Here is a 17,642-nt window from a genome sequence, read left to right as displayed (position 1 = left end):
AACTTTCTGCACCAGCTTCGATAATTTCTGATAGCGACCGATTACTTATGTACATCTAACATGAAACACCGGTAACTCATCAAATATCAACTGAAATGTAGTGGACAGTTACTCAGCTAAGGTTATGAAGCGATTCAGCTGAGATTCCTGCCAGGCCGCAATACCCGCAGTTTTAATTATACTCATCAACTAAACTGTTGGATTTCACCTACCTAGTTACTTAACTGTTCTCCCGCGTGGCGAATTCTGTAGTAAAAATAACTGCCAAAAGTAACTAGTATAAGAAAATAACTTTAACGGTGATATGTGTACTCCTAATAACTGTTTGGCCCACATGTTGTGTACATGTCACTCGGTTTGGGTCACTCACTAGCGTTAGCGAGTGACCGGGTCCGGTGTCACGTCCCTTTCAGTTCGTCCATGGATAACTATTATTAGAAATGACTCCATTAACCCTGTGTAATAAATTTTATGGGTACATGAAACTGTTCCTTCGTTGACGCAATCTGCCTTGACGATGGCAGTGAACGCTTGCATGTGATGTGGCACTCACGTGCTGCGATATTCACGGGAGAGACGGTACAGCAACGTTCCAGCTGAACACAGCAGCTGAAAGCAGCTGCACGGGAAGGCGTGACCCCAACATAACGAGTACAGTTGCCTGCAGCGGCCCAGGCTTCCATTTTCCCGAGGCGGCCTTGCCTGCCGTCTGCTTCACGGCAGCTGCGGTGTTACGTAACTTAATGCGCACGCCGTGGATAAACGGCATCACTTCTGCTATTCCAGAGACAATTTGGTTTTAACATCCTGTCATCATCGAGACAGAGTACAAGCCCGGATAGGGGAGGATGGGGGCAGAAAGTTGCTACGTTCTTTTCACAAGAACCATTCTAACATCCACCGTAATCGATTTATGGAAAGCACCGAAAATCTAAATCGCGAGAGCCGAATGGGACCTGGTACACCAGTGCTCACGAATGCCAGACCTTTTGTGCCAGCCACTGCTGTATCTCGCGTGGTTTTTTATTTCTCTTGTATTGTTAATCCACAAAACTTTTGAGGCATATGGCAGCTATTGTTTTACTCTTTCAAGGTTTTCAGGTAGAAGAATTCCTTTTGTAATTCAACAAAACAGTGGTCAAAGCAAGGGCAGATTAAAAGGGTTGATGATGGTGAGGTCCCATACTCAGAGGATCGTAGGGAACGATGCGCGATACCCACCCCAAAACTCAGTTAAAATCAAATGGTAATTTTTGTAATCTGTGGCGAAGTTAAGTTGTTCAGTGGATTTAGTCATTTAATTCAGTATTCCAGGATTCCCAAATCCTGCGCAGTAAAAGTAGGGCTACAGACCTCCTCCCAAACGACAGAGTTCTTCTGCACGAAATTCAACATACTGAATTTAAACACAAAATATGGCAAAATAAACAGAGTAACACATTTTAAACACCTAGGGTAAGTGAGTCGAACCGACAGGAAAGGAGAAAATCACGCAAAAACACCACGTTACTGAAGATGAAGAGAGCCTTCTACAAAACACAGGTTATTTACAACAAAAAACGTCTGTCCACCTCCATCAATATTCGTCACTACAATACTGTAATCAAACCTGAGGTGGTATACGGCTGCGAAACACTGACTCTACACACCAAGGGCGACCTAGAGAAAATCCTCACAGAGGAAAGAAAAATTATTAGGAGAATTATTGGACCAAAATTCACAGTCGTAGGATACAGGCTTCACTCCAGAGACACCACAGAGAAGAAATTGTCCAATCTCGCAGCGATCATTAGAAAATGCGACTAAAATTTTACGGCTACATCGGCAGACTTGCACAGACCAGACTCAACAAGAGAATACTCAGATACATACAGAGGCTCAAAACCACTACACCTTGGATGGCACAAGTCCAAATTGATCTGGAAAAGTCACAGGTAGATTCAACGGACATCATGAACAAAAGCGTCTATGGACAGGAAACACACAAATGGGAAGTAATGTCAGAGAAGACAGCACTTAAGGTCCAAAGACCCAAGAGGACCGAAGAAAGGAAGAGGGCCTTTAGCGAACGAATAAAAGAGTACTGGAAGAACAGAAAGACCAAGTAGTAATACATGCTTTGCGTGTTCTGATAAAGGCCTGTAATATACAGGGTAGTCCATTGACAGTGACCGGCCAAATATCTCACGAAATTAGCATCAAACGAAAAAATTACAAAGAAAGAAACACGTCTAGCTTGAAGAGGGAAACCAGATGGCTCTATGGTTGGCTCGCTAGATGGCGCTGCCATAGGTCAAACGGACATCAATTGCGTTTTTTTAAATACGGAAGGCGAACTACTCGCTGTTGAGAGGAATGTCGTTACACATATTTCCGAATGCATTGAGGTTGGCGGGTATCATTGTGAGCATTTATTGCATTAATGTGGTATTTACAGGTAATCACGCTATAACAGCATACGTTCTCAGAAATGACAAGTTCACAGAGGTACATGTATCACATTGGAACAACCGAAATAAAATGTTCAAATGCACCTACGTTCTATATTTTAATTTAAAAAACCTACCTGTTACCAATTGTTCGTCTAAAATTGTGAGCCATATGTTTGTGACTATTACAACGCCATCTATCGCAAGCCAAAAAAGAGGTCCAACTAAAACATTCATATTTCTTTATATACTGCACGAATATTAAATAAAAAATGGGGTTCCTATTTTAAAACAACGCAGTTGATATCCGTTTGACCTATGGCAGCGCCATCTAGCAGGCCAACCATAGCGCCATCTGGTTTCCCCCTTCGAGATATACAAGTTTCGTTCTTTGTAGTTTTTTCGTTTTACGCTTATTTCTTGAGATATTTGGCCTGGTCACGATCAATGGACCACCCTGTATATACGTTTTCATCAGGATCTGTTAAAGAGATTTCTACAACATTTTCTCTGTTGAATCTCTTTGCAACTTGAATTTATCGAATAGGACAATTTTCATCATTTTGAAATTGTGATTCTGTAAATATAATATAAAATTGTCTCAGATCTCAGCTTACACTCACAGTTTTAAAATTTACTCTTGCGGCAACATTTATTGGGTTTATAGAAATAAGTAAACAAATTTCATAATTCTAGCTTCTATAGATTCTGAGAAAATCACGGTTCTTCAGGAACTGCAATTTAAAGTTCAAGCCAACGTTTTTTTCGTATGGCATCTTTTCAGAGGGCCCCAGATTTGTGCTCAGGGTCCTCTTTCCCTTTAAGGCTTCTCTTCTAGTTTCCTGTTTTCTGCCTTCTTTCCTTTACCGGATCTTCAACTCACTTTTCAACTGTAGAGATCTCCCATCTCAAAGCGCATTCTCTCTAATACCTCCAACATGCCTACATTCCCATATATAAATACAAAAGCTGCATCGCAAGTTGGAATTCTGACAACTGTAACAGATGAAAATGTAGTTTTGGGGCATCGTTTCCGTGTGAGTGAATTTAGAGACCTATTTCGATTCTTGGTTGTGCCATGAACACACATTTTTAGAAGTTCAGTATTCACAGCCTTTTAGATGTGCAATAATTATCGAACTATTAAAATAGCACTACTAGTCTTGCCTACTACGAGTAAGCAAATGAAACGTTCCACCCTTTACTGTATAAAACTTTTGATAGGGTAGAATTCACCCACAGTAAAGCGAATTATCGTTATTTACCTCGGTTTTAGATAACAATGAGTTGCGTACAGCCGATATTACAACTTTTTTTGTGCCGTTAACGTTTCATTAATTTTTCACGTATCAGTATCATTCTTAGCTTGTCGCTATTTAGTCCATTCTGGACGTTCCATCGCAGCTGTTCCACGCTGCAGACGTACTAGTCCCCGAGCTTGGAACATACTCTTTCTTCGTTAACGGTTCAAATTATACAAACGTGACACGCTGTAGAGAAGTGAAAAATTCATAATTTAGATTCAGTTTTGTGTATAGTTCCATGTGTTGTTCAACAATAAATGAAAGACTGAAATCTAGTTATTTTTGTTCAAATGGCTCTGAGCACTATGGGACTTAACATCTGTGGTCATCAGTCCCCTAGAACTTAGAACTACTTAAACCTAACTAACCTAAGGACATCACACACGTCCATGCCCGAGGCAGGATTCGAACCTGCGACCGTAGCAGCCCCGCGGTTCCGGACTGCGCGCCTAGAACCGCTAGACCACCGCGGCCGGCCGTTATTTTTGTGTGGTATTGTTCTGGAAGAGACGAAAGTAACAAAATTGCACAGCGCAATACTTGTGGTCAAACAGTTTCACAACTACCGTGAGTAACCGGAGAAAAACATCCGGAGCTAAGGCATCGAACAATAAGTTTGTCAACTCACATACAAAGTGCTGTCGTAAAGCGAACTGTTTCGCTGACTTCACTGGCACGGCCTATGTGGCACCAATTAAATAGCTAAAAGGTTTGCGGAACGTATTACCCGATTGAAAATGGAATTTTGTAATATATTATTCGTAATTAATAGTTTAACTCATTCCTCCCTATCAGCGGCTCCAGATTGGGTTTTTTTCGCGGTTTTGGGGAAATTTATTTGGAAGAACTTTTGGAGAAATGGAAATCTTGAGGAAATTTTTTTGGAGCAAAATCTCGGTACTGTGAAAATTGGAAAGTATTTTATTTTCCTAGCGTCACTACTAATTCCATCTCTGATATTTTAGTTCGAACGACACAGTTTCTTAGATATCCACTAGATGTCACTCTCTCTTCAAATCAGTCGATATATCTTTTCTTTTGTGGAAGACGTATACAGGTTCACCAGGCTGATACCTCTCCGTGACATCACATCTCCAGTTTCGACCGTTTAGGATGTCTATCGACTTCTGAGAACAAGCCATACTGGATTTCATCGTTTTAGTTGAAGCTTGTATTTGATGGGTTTTATGTTGTAACGTATGTCCTATGAATGCATGGTGATCTCTCGAAAATGCGTCGTTCTTGATATAATTTGTTGTCATTAAACGTAAGGTAATGACAGATCGGCGGTTTAGAGGCTTCAGGAAGTGTAAGTAAGAAACACAGGCACAGATTTTATACGTTTACTGCAGTGTAATGCACAGAGGCGTCCAGTTACAAAGTTCGATAATGGAAAATCAATAAAAGTATGAAAAAAGTGCGAAGCAAGCAAATGTGGCAGTTTTTTCATGTTTGCGGTCAGGCTATTCTTTTTATTTACAATTTAAAAATTTTGGTTTATAATACAAAATTCAATCTCTCAAAGCTGCCAACACCGATGGCAAATAATAGTTTAAAGGACTGGATAGGTTTAACATATTTGGGGGGAAAGTTGCCGAAATGGGAATTATTTTGCCTGCTATGGAAGAATTTCGGAAACTCAATCTGGAAACGCTGCTGCTAAGGTTCCCTTTGTGCTCACCGGAAAAACTTACAACAGGTGTCTCTCCCATAACGGCCCAGGAGCTGCTCGCGGCCAATGTGTACATTTCCGAGTAACGTGATTGCGAGCGTCATATGAGCCGCTCGGCTCCAGATTGCAAGCGCACTCTTTACAAACGCGACACTCAATTTGTCCAAAGCTTTCTCTTAATGAAGTCTTACTATAAAACACATCGAACTCTTTCTCTCTAGTTCTCCACGCTACTCTATCCTGCACAACCCGCTTCATCTCCGAATAACTAATTCAAACGTCTTCTAATGTCAGTTCACTGTCCGGATGTTTCCATATGTGGCACCAGTTTTGGGAGCTCATTATTTTTATCAACTTGTAAATCAGTTCGGACACGTCTGATACTTTGATCCCTATTGTACAGATGAAAATGGGCTGACTCCTTTTACACGTAAATTAATTTTCAATTAAATGGCATTAAACTGCTCAAAATAAGAGAACGGCACGGCGTTGTATTTTAGACGTTTGAACGAAACATTTACTGTACATTACGTATTGTTCGAAAAGCTCAATGAACAAAATTATACCCCATACTAAGTTGACTAAGGTTTTTATCAACATTCACCAACATATCATAAACTAGATTTAATTGATATCATCGTCACCTGTGTTTCAGATCGAGAAGTGTTCATCTTGCCCTTGCAAACTTCCTCGTGAGGCAAGGCTCAGCCGCATTCCACTGCACATTGGTGAGTTCTGTTATTTACAGTAGAAGTGTAGCAAATAATGACAAAAATGTCTTCGACTGATGTGTCGCCGGCCGGTGTGGCCGAGCGGTTCTAGCCACTTCAGTCTGGAACCGCGCGACCGCTACGGCCGCAATATCGAATCCTGCCTCGGGCATGGATGTGTGTGATGTCCTTAGGTTAGTTAGGTTTAAGTAGTTTTAAGTTCTAGCGGACCGATGACCTCAGATGTTAAGTCCCATAGTGCTCAGAGCCATTTGAACCATTTTTTTATGTGTCAGCAGTTGTAGGCAGCAGATAAAAGGTAGGACTTTATACTAGATATACAAAGACATACAGCTGCACGGGTAAAATTTACACACTTTACAGTATTCACACGTAGCCTCAAGCTGTCAGCGGCAACCGTAATCCACCTGTAGCATTTACAGTGTTCGTCTAACTGGTTACTGCCCTTGGTTCGGCTTATTAGTCGCTTCTAGTAACTGATGATGGTGGCGCCAGCAACGATGTTTTTTTTTTTTCTTTATTGTGATTTCATGCCCCTGCCCCATATGGGCAGGGGTGGGCTGTCAGCAGCACAATCCGCCGCTCTTCAGCCGAGTGACATAACTAAAACAAGAATAAATTAATACATACATAAGGAGATAAAAAAGGGGAACATAAAACAGAGTAAGGGGAGAAAATGGAGGTAAAAATACACTGTCATGTAGAAGTTCATTGGGAACAGTTAAAAAAGGCACCAGAAAGTTAAAAAACACAGTTGGCGATTCTTAAAACACAGAGAAGACACTGGACGCGCATGCACAGGTTAAAAGTTGGCCACAGTATTAAAAACACTCCGAAACAACACACTTAAAACCCACTTGGAGCACACACGACGGAGAATAAAACTACCAGGCGGGACCTGCCGAGGGAAAGGTCAGAGAGGATGGAAAAGGAGGGGAGAGCATGGGGCAGCTGGGGAAGCGTAGGGATGAAGAGAGGAGGGGCAACCGTGGGTTCACGAAGAGGCAGGAGACACATGGGGCGGGAGAGGAAAAGGGAAGACAGGGCAGGAGGGAGCGCAGAGACACTGAAAGAAGGCACAAGAGATGGACGGGGAGTAGGAGGGGAAATCCGCTCAGAAGGAGGGAGGGGGAGGAGAGGGAGCCCTGAGGAGGAGGCGGGAAGAGGGGGTTAGAGTTGGTAGGAAGGGTAGATGTCAGGGCGAAGCTCATCATCCGGGAGTAGTAGACGGTGGAAGTTGTGTTGGGAAAGGAGATGGAGGGTGTGGAGATGGAGAGAGGGAGGGACCAGCAACGATGGTAGTCTTCCAGTATTTGTAACGTCTTCCGCCGAATCGTTGCTTGCGCCGATTTAATAAAAGGGCGCGGAAGGATACTATTTTCCCCCTTGAGGGCGAGGCCATTAGTGGCTACCTCTCCATCTTCATTGGCAGCGTCACCGGTCTGTTTTGCGCCGAGTGACGTAGATTTCGGACACGATTCCAGCTTCGTGTGCGGTCGGCGTAAACACTGCCGATACTGCAGTTGTACTTATATCTTTTCTCCCGATTGATCCGTGATTGCAGAAAAACAGTGTGAGCTCACCTTGATGAAAACATTTTTTTTTTAAATTCCCGAATTATTTTAATGGGCAACAGTTACCTATCAGAAACTTTTCTTAATTTTATATACCTGAACTCTGGACAGACTGTCAGTCTGCAAAAGCGTTTTTACACAAAACACTTGTACCGCCTATACCTGAATACTGCTCAAGTATGTAGGACATATCATGCTGCTCAGAAAACTCCAGCAACCGGCATTCAGGCCAGAAACTATGCTTGTTCTTGAGCCTCTAAGTATCGATTCCACATGATGGTGTAGATAAAATTAGGCAAATGACGGATCATACAGACGCGTACAGCAGCTGCTTTTCCCATAGTCCATCCATGTATGGAACAGGAAATAACCTGAATATATGACACAACAGCAAACATCGTCTTCCACACAATTCACAATGATTTTCAGAGTATATATGTAAATGTAGAAAAATATGTTCGACTGCAAAAATGTGTTTTGCAACATGGCAATAGGTAAGGATACAAGTGAAAACAGCTGAACAGAACTTAAGAAAATGAGATTTTAGGGAAAAAACTAAGCAGTAGGGCTAATGGTTTGTTTAAATGAGATATCAATTCGCGCCCTGTTTGGTGAAATTTTACTGCAATTAACCAGGACTTGTGAAACAGTAACATTCCCATTTTGTTCTGAGTATACGATGCTCAACAGTTTTATATAAAAATATGTGAAAAGCTGCAACAGCTGCCCCAGACTTTGAACAAAAGCGGTAGATCGCAGTAAAGGACGTGGATGATTACATATTTCAAGTTACAGCTGATGAAGATCGCGATATCGTCATAGATAATACTTGCACAGATGTGCCAATGAAACTTCGTGACGCTTACACAAACATGTAATTTCTATTTCAGTAGCACGCAGTACAGTTCTACTATGAAATATACCCAAGTTTACCTGGTTTCTGTATCCCCTTCGAGTTAATCATGATTGTACCGCCACTTTGCCCGGAATTGCTGTCGCCCTTGTCGGGTTATATGTTGCTGTGGCGTGCGTACTGTAAGACCTTCGGTACACACACCATCAGATTATTTGACTTGTCGCTCTAACGAAGTAGGCGAGTGTCAGCAATATGTCTCGTAGTCCTATCGTGGCGTGTTTATTTTCTGCCGTTAGGCCAGACGATAGAAATGCCACTGGCACGCTTAGAGTAGCAGATTGACGGCGACCAACTTTAAACAGAACTTGATTAATTTTCACACACATTTATTAAAATAATAACAAGCATAAAAATTACTTAACTTGTTTCTGGATGCTATTTACAATTGACTCTCTGAAGTTCCTTTGGTATTGGTACGTTAACCTTATTCTCACATATATCTCTGATACTTGACAAAAGTGTCTATACATTTATCTTCATGGCTATGTACAGAATATGGTAATCTTATTAGGCGCAGACTGAAACTTGACTATAGCCTGGTACAGACAAATGTAGAACTCGTACAGACTGCTACAGACAAATGCAGACTGACTAATCGGAGGTCTGTACACTCGTTATAATACCTCGCGCGTTCATGTATCACTGCGCGAGTGTGATCCGCGAGGAGAAAAGGTTCTACGTTAGCAGCAATCTCATTGGCTGCGTTACATATTAATACGCGGATCGGCGGAAGCAGAATTTGGTCGGTCTGTATGACAGCGCCATCTCGTAGTGCGGAGACGGACGAGCGCTGCGCCAGCGCTGCTGCTTAGCGGGGCGCGCTCTAGTGGAAAAGTTGTGTACGCGCAGACTACGCGGAACTATGTACACAACAGTTGTCAATGTCGATCACAACATGTTGTGCGATACATTACAGAGCACACCGGAATATATTTCCAGCAGCCCACTTTTTTCCTTTGGGAAAAAAGTAGTGAGGTGTCAGATGTGAGCTTCGGACAAGTCATCTGAATGGCCCACTTTGGTAAATCAAGTGGAAAACAGAAATTGCCGCCAGTAGCTACCATAATTTGCGAAATTCGTCTTGCTGCATGAACGAAAGTTGCGCAGATTGGTTCCACTGAGAAATTACTAGCCGCCCAAAATGTTAAACACTTCCAGATATCCGTCGTCCATCACCGCTACGCGAGAAAATGACGGACGAACGATGGAAGTCAATGTCATGAAGCAACAAACTGTTGTTCCAGGTCTTTATTGTTTTTTTTTCCAAATGTGCTTAAGCCTTTTCATTCAATAAGGACGGTTTGGCCGCGGAACATTGCTAACTTGTCCACGAAAGTTTTCAGATGAAATGCCATTTGAAAAGCGTATCTGCCAAATTCGATCCACGAAAGTTTTCAGATGAAATGCCATTTGAAAAGCGTATCTGCAAAATTCGATCCAGCAATCACAGTTTTCGTCTTATTTCTGTGAAAACAATGTGGCTTTGAATTAGAGGTTTTACTACCGAAAGTATGTGGGGTTTAAGGCCACTTTCAACAAATCGTTGACGGAGACTTTTAGATCTGTGAACATGTCAGTAAGGGTACACCCAGCCACGGCGAGCGACGGACAGCTATTACCGGAACTCTGTATTGATATTGGCCTTCCGTGGCCGCTGTGGGAAACATATACACGCCGCGCTATCTAAGGCGCCTTGCCACGGTTTGCGCGGCTTCCTCCATCGGAGGTTCGAGTCCTCCCTCGGGCACGGATGTGTGTTGTCCTTAGCGTAAGTTAGTGTACGTTAGATTAAGTAGTGTGTAAGCCTAGCTACCGATAACCTCAGCTGTTTCGTCCCATAGGAACTTACCACAAATTTCCAAAACATACAGTGACGTTACAGTAAACAAGTACAATGGTGATTACGGAAAACGCATCGCACTGTGAATGCTTCCAGGATATTTCGCATATACAATCATGCGGTTCAGCGTACCTTCATGAAATATCACGATAAAAACTTAACAATAAGCCGACCGAAGTTTGGTTGGTTTGGGGCAGGAGACCATCGGTCCCTAGGCTTACACACTACTTAATATAACTTGAACAAACTTACGCTAAGGACAACACACACACACACACACACACACACACACACACACACACACACACACACACATGCCCGAGGGAGGACTCAAACCCCCGACGGGAAGAGTCGCACGAACCGTGGCAAGGCGCCCAGACCGCTTGGCTAATGAAAAACATTTGTAATTTGTAATCGTGCATTTCATTGTTTGTCGTTCGTTAATTTCACAGATTGTAAAAGTAGAATGATAGGAAATGAGTCTCCAGAGTTGCTCACTAATACTTACAAAATGTCAATAACAAAACCAATCCTGAATATTATAAATAACATTCGTTCGTGTTCGTGACTTATACTTGTTTAAGAAGTGGGGTGATTCTGGTGTGTAGTTCTGGTTCTTGAAAGAGCCACTTTCCTCAGTTCTAGTAGGTCTTTCTTCGATAGAAAGAAACGTTAAATGGTAATCAGCTTATCTTAATGTTGCTTTCCAGGTATCTCACAAGAGCCTGGCAAACTTCTGGTATAGTGTTAGACGGCGATGCAGTAGGTACCTTGAACTGGACATGAATCTAGAGTAATTGTTACCAGTAGCATGAAATCGATCAGATCTAATCTCTTTGCCATTGGTATAGTGTCCCTGTATTTTATACACTACTGGCCATTAAAATTGCTACACCAAGAAGAAATGCAGATGATAAACGGATATTCATTGGAGAAATATATTGTACTAGAACTGACATGTGATTACATTTTGGCCGCGTAGGATTAGCCGAGCGGTCTCAGGCGCTGCAGTCATGGACTGTGCGGCTGATCCCGGCGGAGGTTCGAGTCCTCCCTCGAGCATGGGTGTGTGTATTTGTCCTTAGGATAATTTAGGTTAAGTAGTGTGTAAGCTCAGGGACTGATGACCATAGCAGTTAAGTCCCATAAGATTTCACACACATTTGATTTGATTACATTTTCACCCAATTTGGGTGCGCAGATCCTGAGAAATCAGTACCCATAACAACCACCTCGGGCCGTAGTAACGGCCTTGATACGCCTGGGCATTGAGTCAAACAGAGCTTGGATGGCGTGTACACGTACCTAAACGATACCACAGTTCATTAAGAGTAGTGACTGGCGTACTGTAACGAGCCAGTTGCACGGGCACCATTGACCAGACGTTTTCAATTGCTGAGAGATCTGGAGAATGTGCTGGCCGGGGCAGCAGTCGTACATTTTCTTCGTGCATTATCCTTCTGAAATGTAGGGTGGCGCAGGGATCGAATTAAGGGTAGAGCCACGGGTCGTATTACATCTGAAATGTAACGTCCACTGTTCAAAGTGCCGTGAAAGTGAACAAGAGGTGACCGAGACGTGTAACCAATGGCACCCAATACCATCACGCTGGGTGATACGCCAGTATGGCGATGACGAATACACGCTTCCAATGTGCGTTCACCGCGATTTCGGCAAACACGGATGCGACCATCATGATGCTGTAAACAGAACCTGGATTCATCCGAAAAAATGACGTTTTGTCATTCGTGCACCGAGGTTCGTCGTTGAGTACACCATCGCAGGCGCTCCTATCTGTGATGCAGCGTCAAGGGTAACCGCAGCCACGGTCTCCGAGCTGATAGTCCATGCTGCTGCAAACGTCGTCGAACTGTTCGTGCAGATGGTTGTTGTCTTGCAAACGTCCCCATCTGTTGACACAGGGATCGAGACGTGGCTGCACGATCCGTTACAGCCATGCGGATAAGATGCCTGTCATCTCGACTGCTAGTGATACGAGGACGTTGGGATCCAGCACGGCGTTACGTATTACCCTCCTGAACCCACCGATTCCATATTCTGCTAACAGTCATTGGATCTCGACCAACGCGCGCAGTAATGTCGCGATACGACAAACCGCAATCGCAATAGGCTGCAATCCGGCCTTTATCAAAGTCGGAAACATGATGGTACGCATTTCTCCTCCTTACACGAGGCACCACATCAACGTTTCACCAGGCAACGCCGGTCAACTGCTGTTTGTATAAAAGAAATCGGTTGGAAACTTTCCTCGTGTTAGCACGTTGTAGGTGTCGCCACCGGCGCCAGCCTAGTGTGGATGCTCTGAAAAGCTAATCATTTGCATATCACAGCATCTTCTTCCTGTCGGTTACATTTCGCGTCTGTAGCACATCATCTTCGTAGTGTAGCAATTTTAATGGCCAGTAGTGTATTTTCCTTTGCATTCTGAGGTCCAACGAGGTAAAGTATGATTTTAGAAATCATTCTCAGACATACGAGTAAAGTGTTTAAACAGCATCATATTACTTGCCACCTTTATGTCTGCCACCAGACACTACGAAAGAAGGAAAACGGACTAGAGTTTAACGGCCCACGGACAGCGAACCACAAACTCAAATTGCAGAGAGATGCGGACTGAAATCGGCTGTGCCCTTTTGAGAGAAACCATCGTGGTATTTGCGTGGAGCGATTTAGGGAAATCACGGAAAACCAAATATGGATGCCCGGGCGGGGATTTGAACCACCGTCCTTCCGAGTGCTAGGCCAATGTGCTAACCAGTGCGCCACCTCGCTCGCTCGTATATTTTCCCGCAAGAGGCGTTTATTTGCTGAGCACTAGCGCCTCCTTCTGCGTTTTCGTCTTTGTCAAAAACGAATACTAGCTGCGGCAGCAGCAGCTGCAGCTAGTAACGTGGATGCTGTGAACAATGGAGTAGTGCACAAATCTTCTGTATAGGCACACACACACACACACACACACACACACGCGCGCGCGCGCGCGCGCTCGCTTGCCTTTTGTTTGTGTGTGAGGCTACTGCAGGCGCACGTCGAATAGGTGAAAGGCGCACAAGATAAATAAAGCTGAAGGCGATCCAGGTTTGAACAGTTCTGCTCATTCCCCTTCACCAAGCGCCGGCAACCAATGAGATGCCCCATTTCAGACCTCTATGAATAAAAGTGGACAGCGGCCAACGGCCTTGCCGCAGTGGAAACACCGGTTCCCGTCAGATCACCGAAGTTAAGCGCTGAAGGGCTGGGCCAGCACTTGGATGGGTGACCATCCCGTCTGCCGAGCACTGTTGGCAAGCGGGGTGCACTCAGCCCTTGTGAGGTAAACTGAGGAGCTACTTGATTGAGAAGCAGTGGCTCCGGTCTCGTAAACTGACATACGGCCGGGAGAGCGGTGTGCTGACCACATGTCCCTCCACATCTGCATCCGGTGACGCCTGTGGGTGAGGGTGACGCGGCGGTCGGTCGGTATCGTTGGGCCTTCATGGCCTGTTCTGGCGGAGTAAAGTTATTTATTTATTTATTTATTTTGCGATAAATGCTCTTCTCCAGAGTTCGCCCTGTCCAGCTTTCAGTTGGCTTACCCTTTCATTCTATATTGCCCTCGGAAGCACTTTCTACGAATTGGCAGCGTGGAGAGCGTCTCCCTTCTCTGTGATCGCGAACAAGCTGATCACCTCCCCTCCTTGGTATCCTAATTCTCTCTCTCTCTCTCTCTCTCTCTCTCTCTCTCTCTCTCTCCCCCCCCCCCCCTCCCTCTCACTCCGCGAGAACCAGTATAATGCGTACCTCCTTGTCTCTTAACGTGCGATCATATTGGGTGTCAGATGAAATTTATGATTCAACTGATAATTTCCTGCTTGAGAGGACGAATCTTTTTATCTTTATATGAAGAGTCACTGACCGATGTAGAAGTAACTTCAGGCGTGCCACAGGAAAGTGTGATGGGACCTTTGCCGTCCGTGCAGTATATTAATGACCTGGCAGAAAATATTAGCAGTAAACTCAGACTTTTCTCATATCATGCATTTGTCCGTAGTGAAGTACAGTCAGGAAAAAAAGCTGCCGAGACATTTAGACATCTTGAGAAGACTCCAAAGTGGTGGAAAGATCGGCAACTTGCTTTAAATGTCAAGAAATGCCACAACAACCAGTGATTCAGACTTTGAATCAGTCAACTCGTACAAATACCTGGAAGTAGCCATTTATGGGGGTTATGAAACGGAATTATGACAGAGGTTCGGTCGTAGGTAAAGCGGGTGACATATTTGAAATTTGAATCAGCCTACGTAACACTCCCATGAACTATTCTAGGACATTGCTCAAGTGTCTGGATACTATTGGAGTGCTGTTGATCACACACAAAGAAGGGCAGCAAGAATGGCCACATGCTTGTTCGTCTTATGGCACAGAGAGAGTCACGTAGATGCTGATGAAGCTGAATGACAGACGCAGCTATACCACGAAAGCCTCTTTACCTCAAGTTTCAAGGACAAGCAATAAGTGAGGAATCTAGGAATATACTACGATACCCTTCGTCTCGCTGCCGTACGGACCGTGAAGACAAGCAGTCTGGCATTTAAGCAATAATTCCTCGCGAGTATGGAACTAGACGAATAATTTTAGACATCACGTCTACAGATGTTGCTCTTTATTGATTATTAAAAAAACGCATCTTCAGCAGTGCTTGTTTACTGGAAGAAGCCCTAATAACTGGTACAGTAATAAGCACTCTCTGGCACGCACTTCACTGAGTATGGATGTGAATGTACGAGTAGATGAAGATGACTAATATTTAAAGTTATGCTCCAACATCCTGTATACGTGAACAGGAGTGTTGGGTGTCTAGTGGGCAAGACATTGATAGCTTTTGGAGGTGGTTCTAGCTAGTTGTGGTTTTCCAGAGTTCGAGCTGTCCGACACAATAACGTCTGCGGTTAGGAGATCCTGGTTCTCTTGTATCCGACAGGTTTAAGAGAGAGATCTCAAGCATCCGTTGCCATTTTTCATTCTTTTTACTTCGGTCATTGTGAATACAAGTTACATTAAAACGGTAGGATATCACATTCAGTTCGAGAAATATCAAAATTCATCACAGCGAGTGAAATAGCCGAAACAGAAATTTTATGTAATTGTCGATTTCTGTTCTTATGTAAATCTCGCGATGCTGTATGGTCCGCTTTCTTATTTTATTTATCAGGATTAAGCTTTCTTGAATTATGTTTCTCGATCGAATACTTGCCCTTACTGTTGTAATTGGCTACCATAGGAGCCAGTCATGTACACTGTCTGTCGGTGAAACTTTTAAATTCGTTTTTTTTTTGTGATTTATCGTTATTGCCTCTGTTTCTGAGCGGGATGTGGCGACCAACCCGAAGTGCCTAGACTTACAAATATATTTCGATGCGGATATCCACTGAGGTGAGAAAAGACCTGGGATAGCGATACGCACATATACAAATGGCGTTAGTATGGCGTACACAAGTCATAAAAGGGCAATGCATTGGCGTCATTTGTACTCAGGTGATTCATATGAAAAGGTTGCCGACGTGATTTTGGCCGTACGACCGGAGTTAATAGACTTTGAACGCGGACAGAGCAGTGGCCTACGGCCTTCACTTAACGACCGAGAGCAGCGGCGCTTGCGTAGACTTGTCAGTGCTAACAGAGAATCAACACTGCGTGAAATAACCGTAGAAATCAATGCGGGACGTTAGGACAGTGCGGCGAATTTTGGCATTAATGGGCTGTGGCAGTAGATGAGGGCTGCGAATGCCTTTGCTAACAGTACGACATCACGCTCCCGTAACCATATCGGTTGGGCCCTAGAGGACGGGAAAACTGGCCCGGTCAGTTGAGTCCCGATTTCAGTTGGTAAGAGCTGATGGTTGGATTCGAGTGTGGCGCGGACCCCACGAAGTCATGGTTCCAAATTATCAACAACGCACTGTACAAGCTGGTGGTGGCTCCATAATGGTGTCGGCTGCGCTTACACGGAATGGACTGGGTCCTCTGGTCCAACTGAACCGATCATTAACTGGAAATGGTTATGTTCGGCTACTTTGAGACCTTCTGCAACCATTCATGAAATCCACTACTGTACAGCTACTCTACTGATGACAAACAGGGGACACCGTCTGCCGTAAAATATCTAGGTGTAACTATCCAGAGCGACCTTAAGTGAAATGACCACATGAAACAGATAGTGGGAAAAGCAGACAGCAGACACAGATTCATCGGAAGAAGGAAATGTAACTCATCTACGAAAGAAGTGGCTTATAAGGCGCTTGTTCGCCCGATTCCTCAGTATTGTTCATCTATCTGGGATTCCTATCAGGTAGTACTGATAGAGGAGATAGAGAAGTAGAGGAAATAGAGAAGATCCAACGAAGAGCGGCGCGTTTCGTCAAGAGATCGTTTAGCTGGCGACTGACCATTACAGAGATGCTAATCTCCACTGACAGACGTTACAAGAGAGGCGTTGTACATCAAGGAGAGATTTACTATTAAATTTTCGGGACAGCGCTTTTCAGGAGGAGTTGGACAACATATTACTTCCCCCCCACATTTATCTCGCGTATTGACCACGAGGAGAAAATTCGAGAAATAAGAGCCAATACAGAGGCATACCGACAATCATTCTTCCCACGCACTATTTGCGAGTGGAACAGGGCTGAGGGATAATAGTGGTACCGAAAGTACCCTCCGCCACACACGGTAAGGTGGCTTGCGGAGTATGATGTAGATGTACCTGGTGATGAAAAAGTCAGTATAAATTTGAAAACTTAATAAACCACGGAATAATGTAGATAGAGAGGTAAAAATTGACACACATACTTGGAATGACATGGGGTTTTATTAGAACCATCCCATATTGCTAGACACGTGAAAGATCTCTTACGCGCGTCGTTTGGTGGTGATCGTGTGCTCAGCCGCCACTTTCGTCATGCTTGACCTCCCAGGTCCCCAGGCCTCAGTCCGTGCGATTATTGGCTTTGGGGTTACCTGAAGTCTCAAATGTATCGTGATCGACCGACATCTCTGAAAGACAACATCCGACGCCAATGCCTCACCATAACTCCGGACATGCTTTATAGTGCTGTTCACAACATTATTCCTCGACTACAGCAATTGTTGAGGAATGATGGTGGACATATTGAGCACTTC

General features: G+C 44.0%; 1 protein-coding gene and 1 pseudogene across 2 annotated transcripts in view; both read left to right on the top strand.

The window, feature by feature from the left end:
• LOC124712525 (actin cytoskeleton-regulatory complex protein PAN1-like) overlaps positions 1-17,642 on the top strand; it is a 287,605-nt gene that overhangs the window by 110,988 nt on the left and 158,975 nt on the right. For both annotated transcript variants that reach the window (XM_047242837.1, XM_047242835.1), the window contains exon 2: positions 6,061-6,133. The gene's annotated coding sequence lies outside the window, so the exon portion shown is untranslated. The remainder of the gene's footprint in view (positions 1-6,060; positions 6,134-17,642) is intronic.
• Positions 13,654-13,771, top strand: LOC124712633 (annotated as a pseudogene).

Source organism: Schistocerca piceifrons, chromosome 8, assembly GCF_021461385.2.
Source record: "Schistocerca piceifrons isolate TAMUIC-IGC-003096 chromosome 8, iqSchPice1.1, whole genome shotgun sequence".
NCBI lineage: Eukaryota > Metazoa > Arthropoda > Insecta > Orthoptera > Acrididae > Schistocerca > Schistocerca piceifrons.
This window is presented reverse-complemented; position numbering and strand designations above follow the sequence as displayed.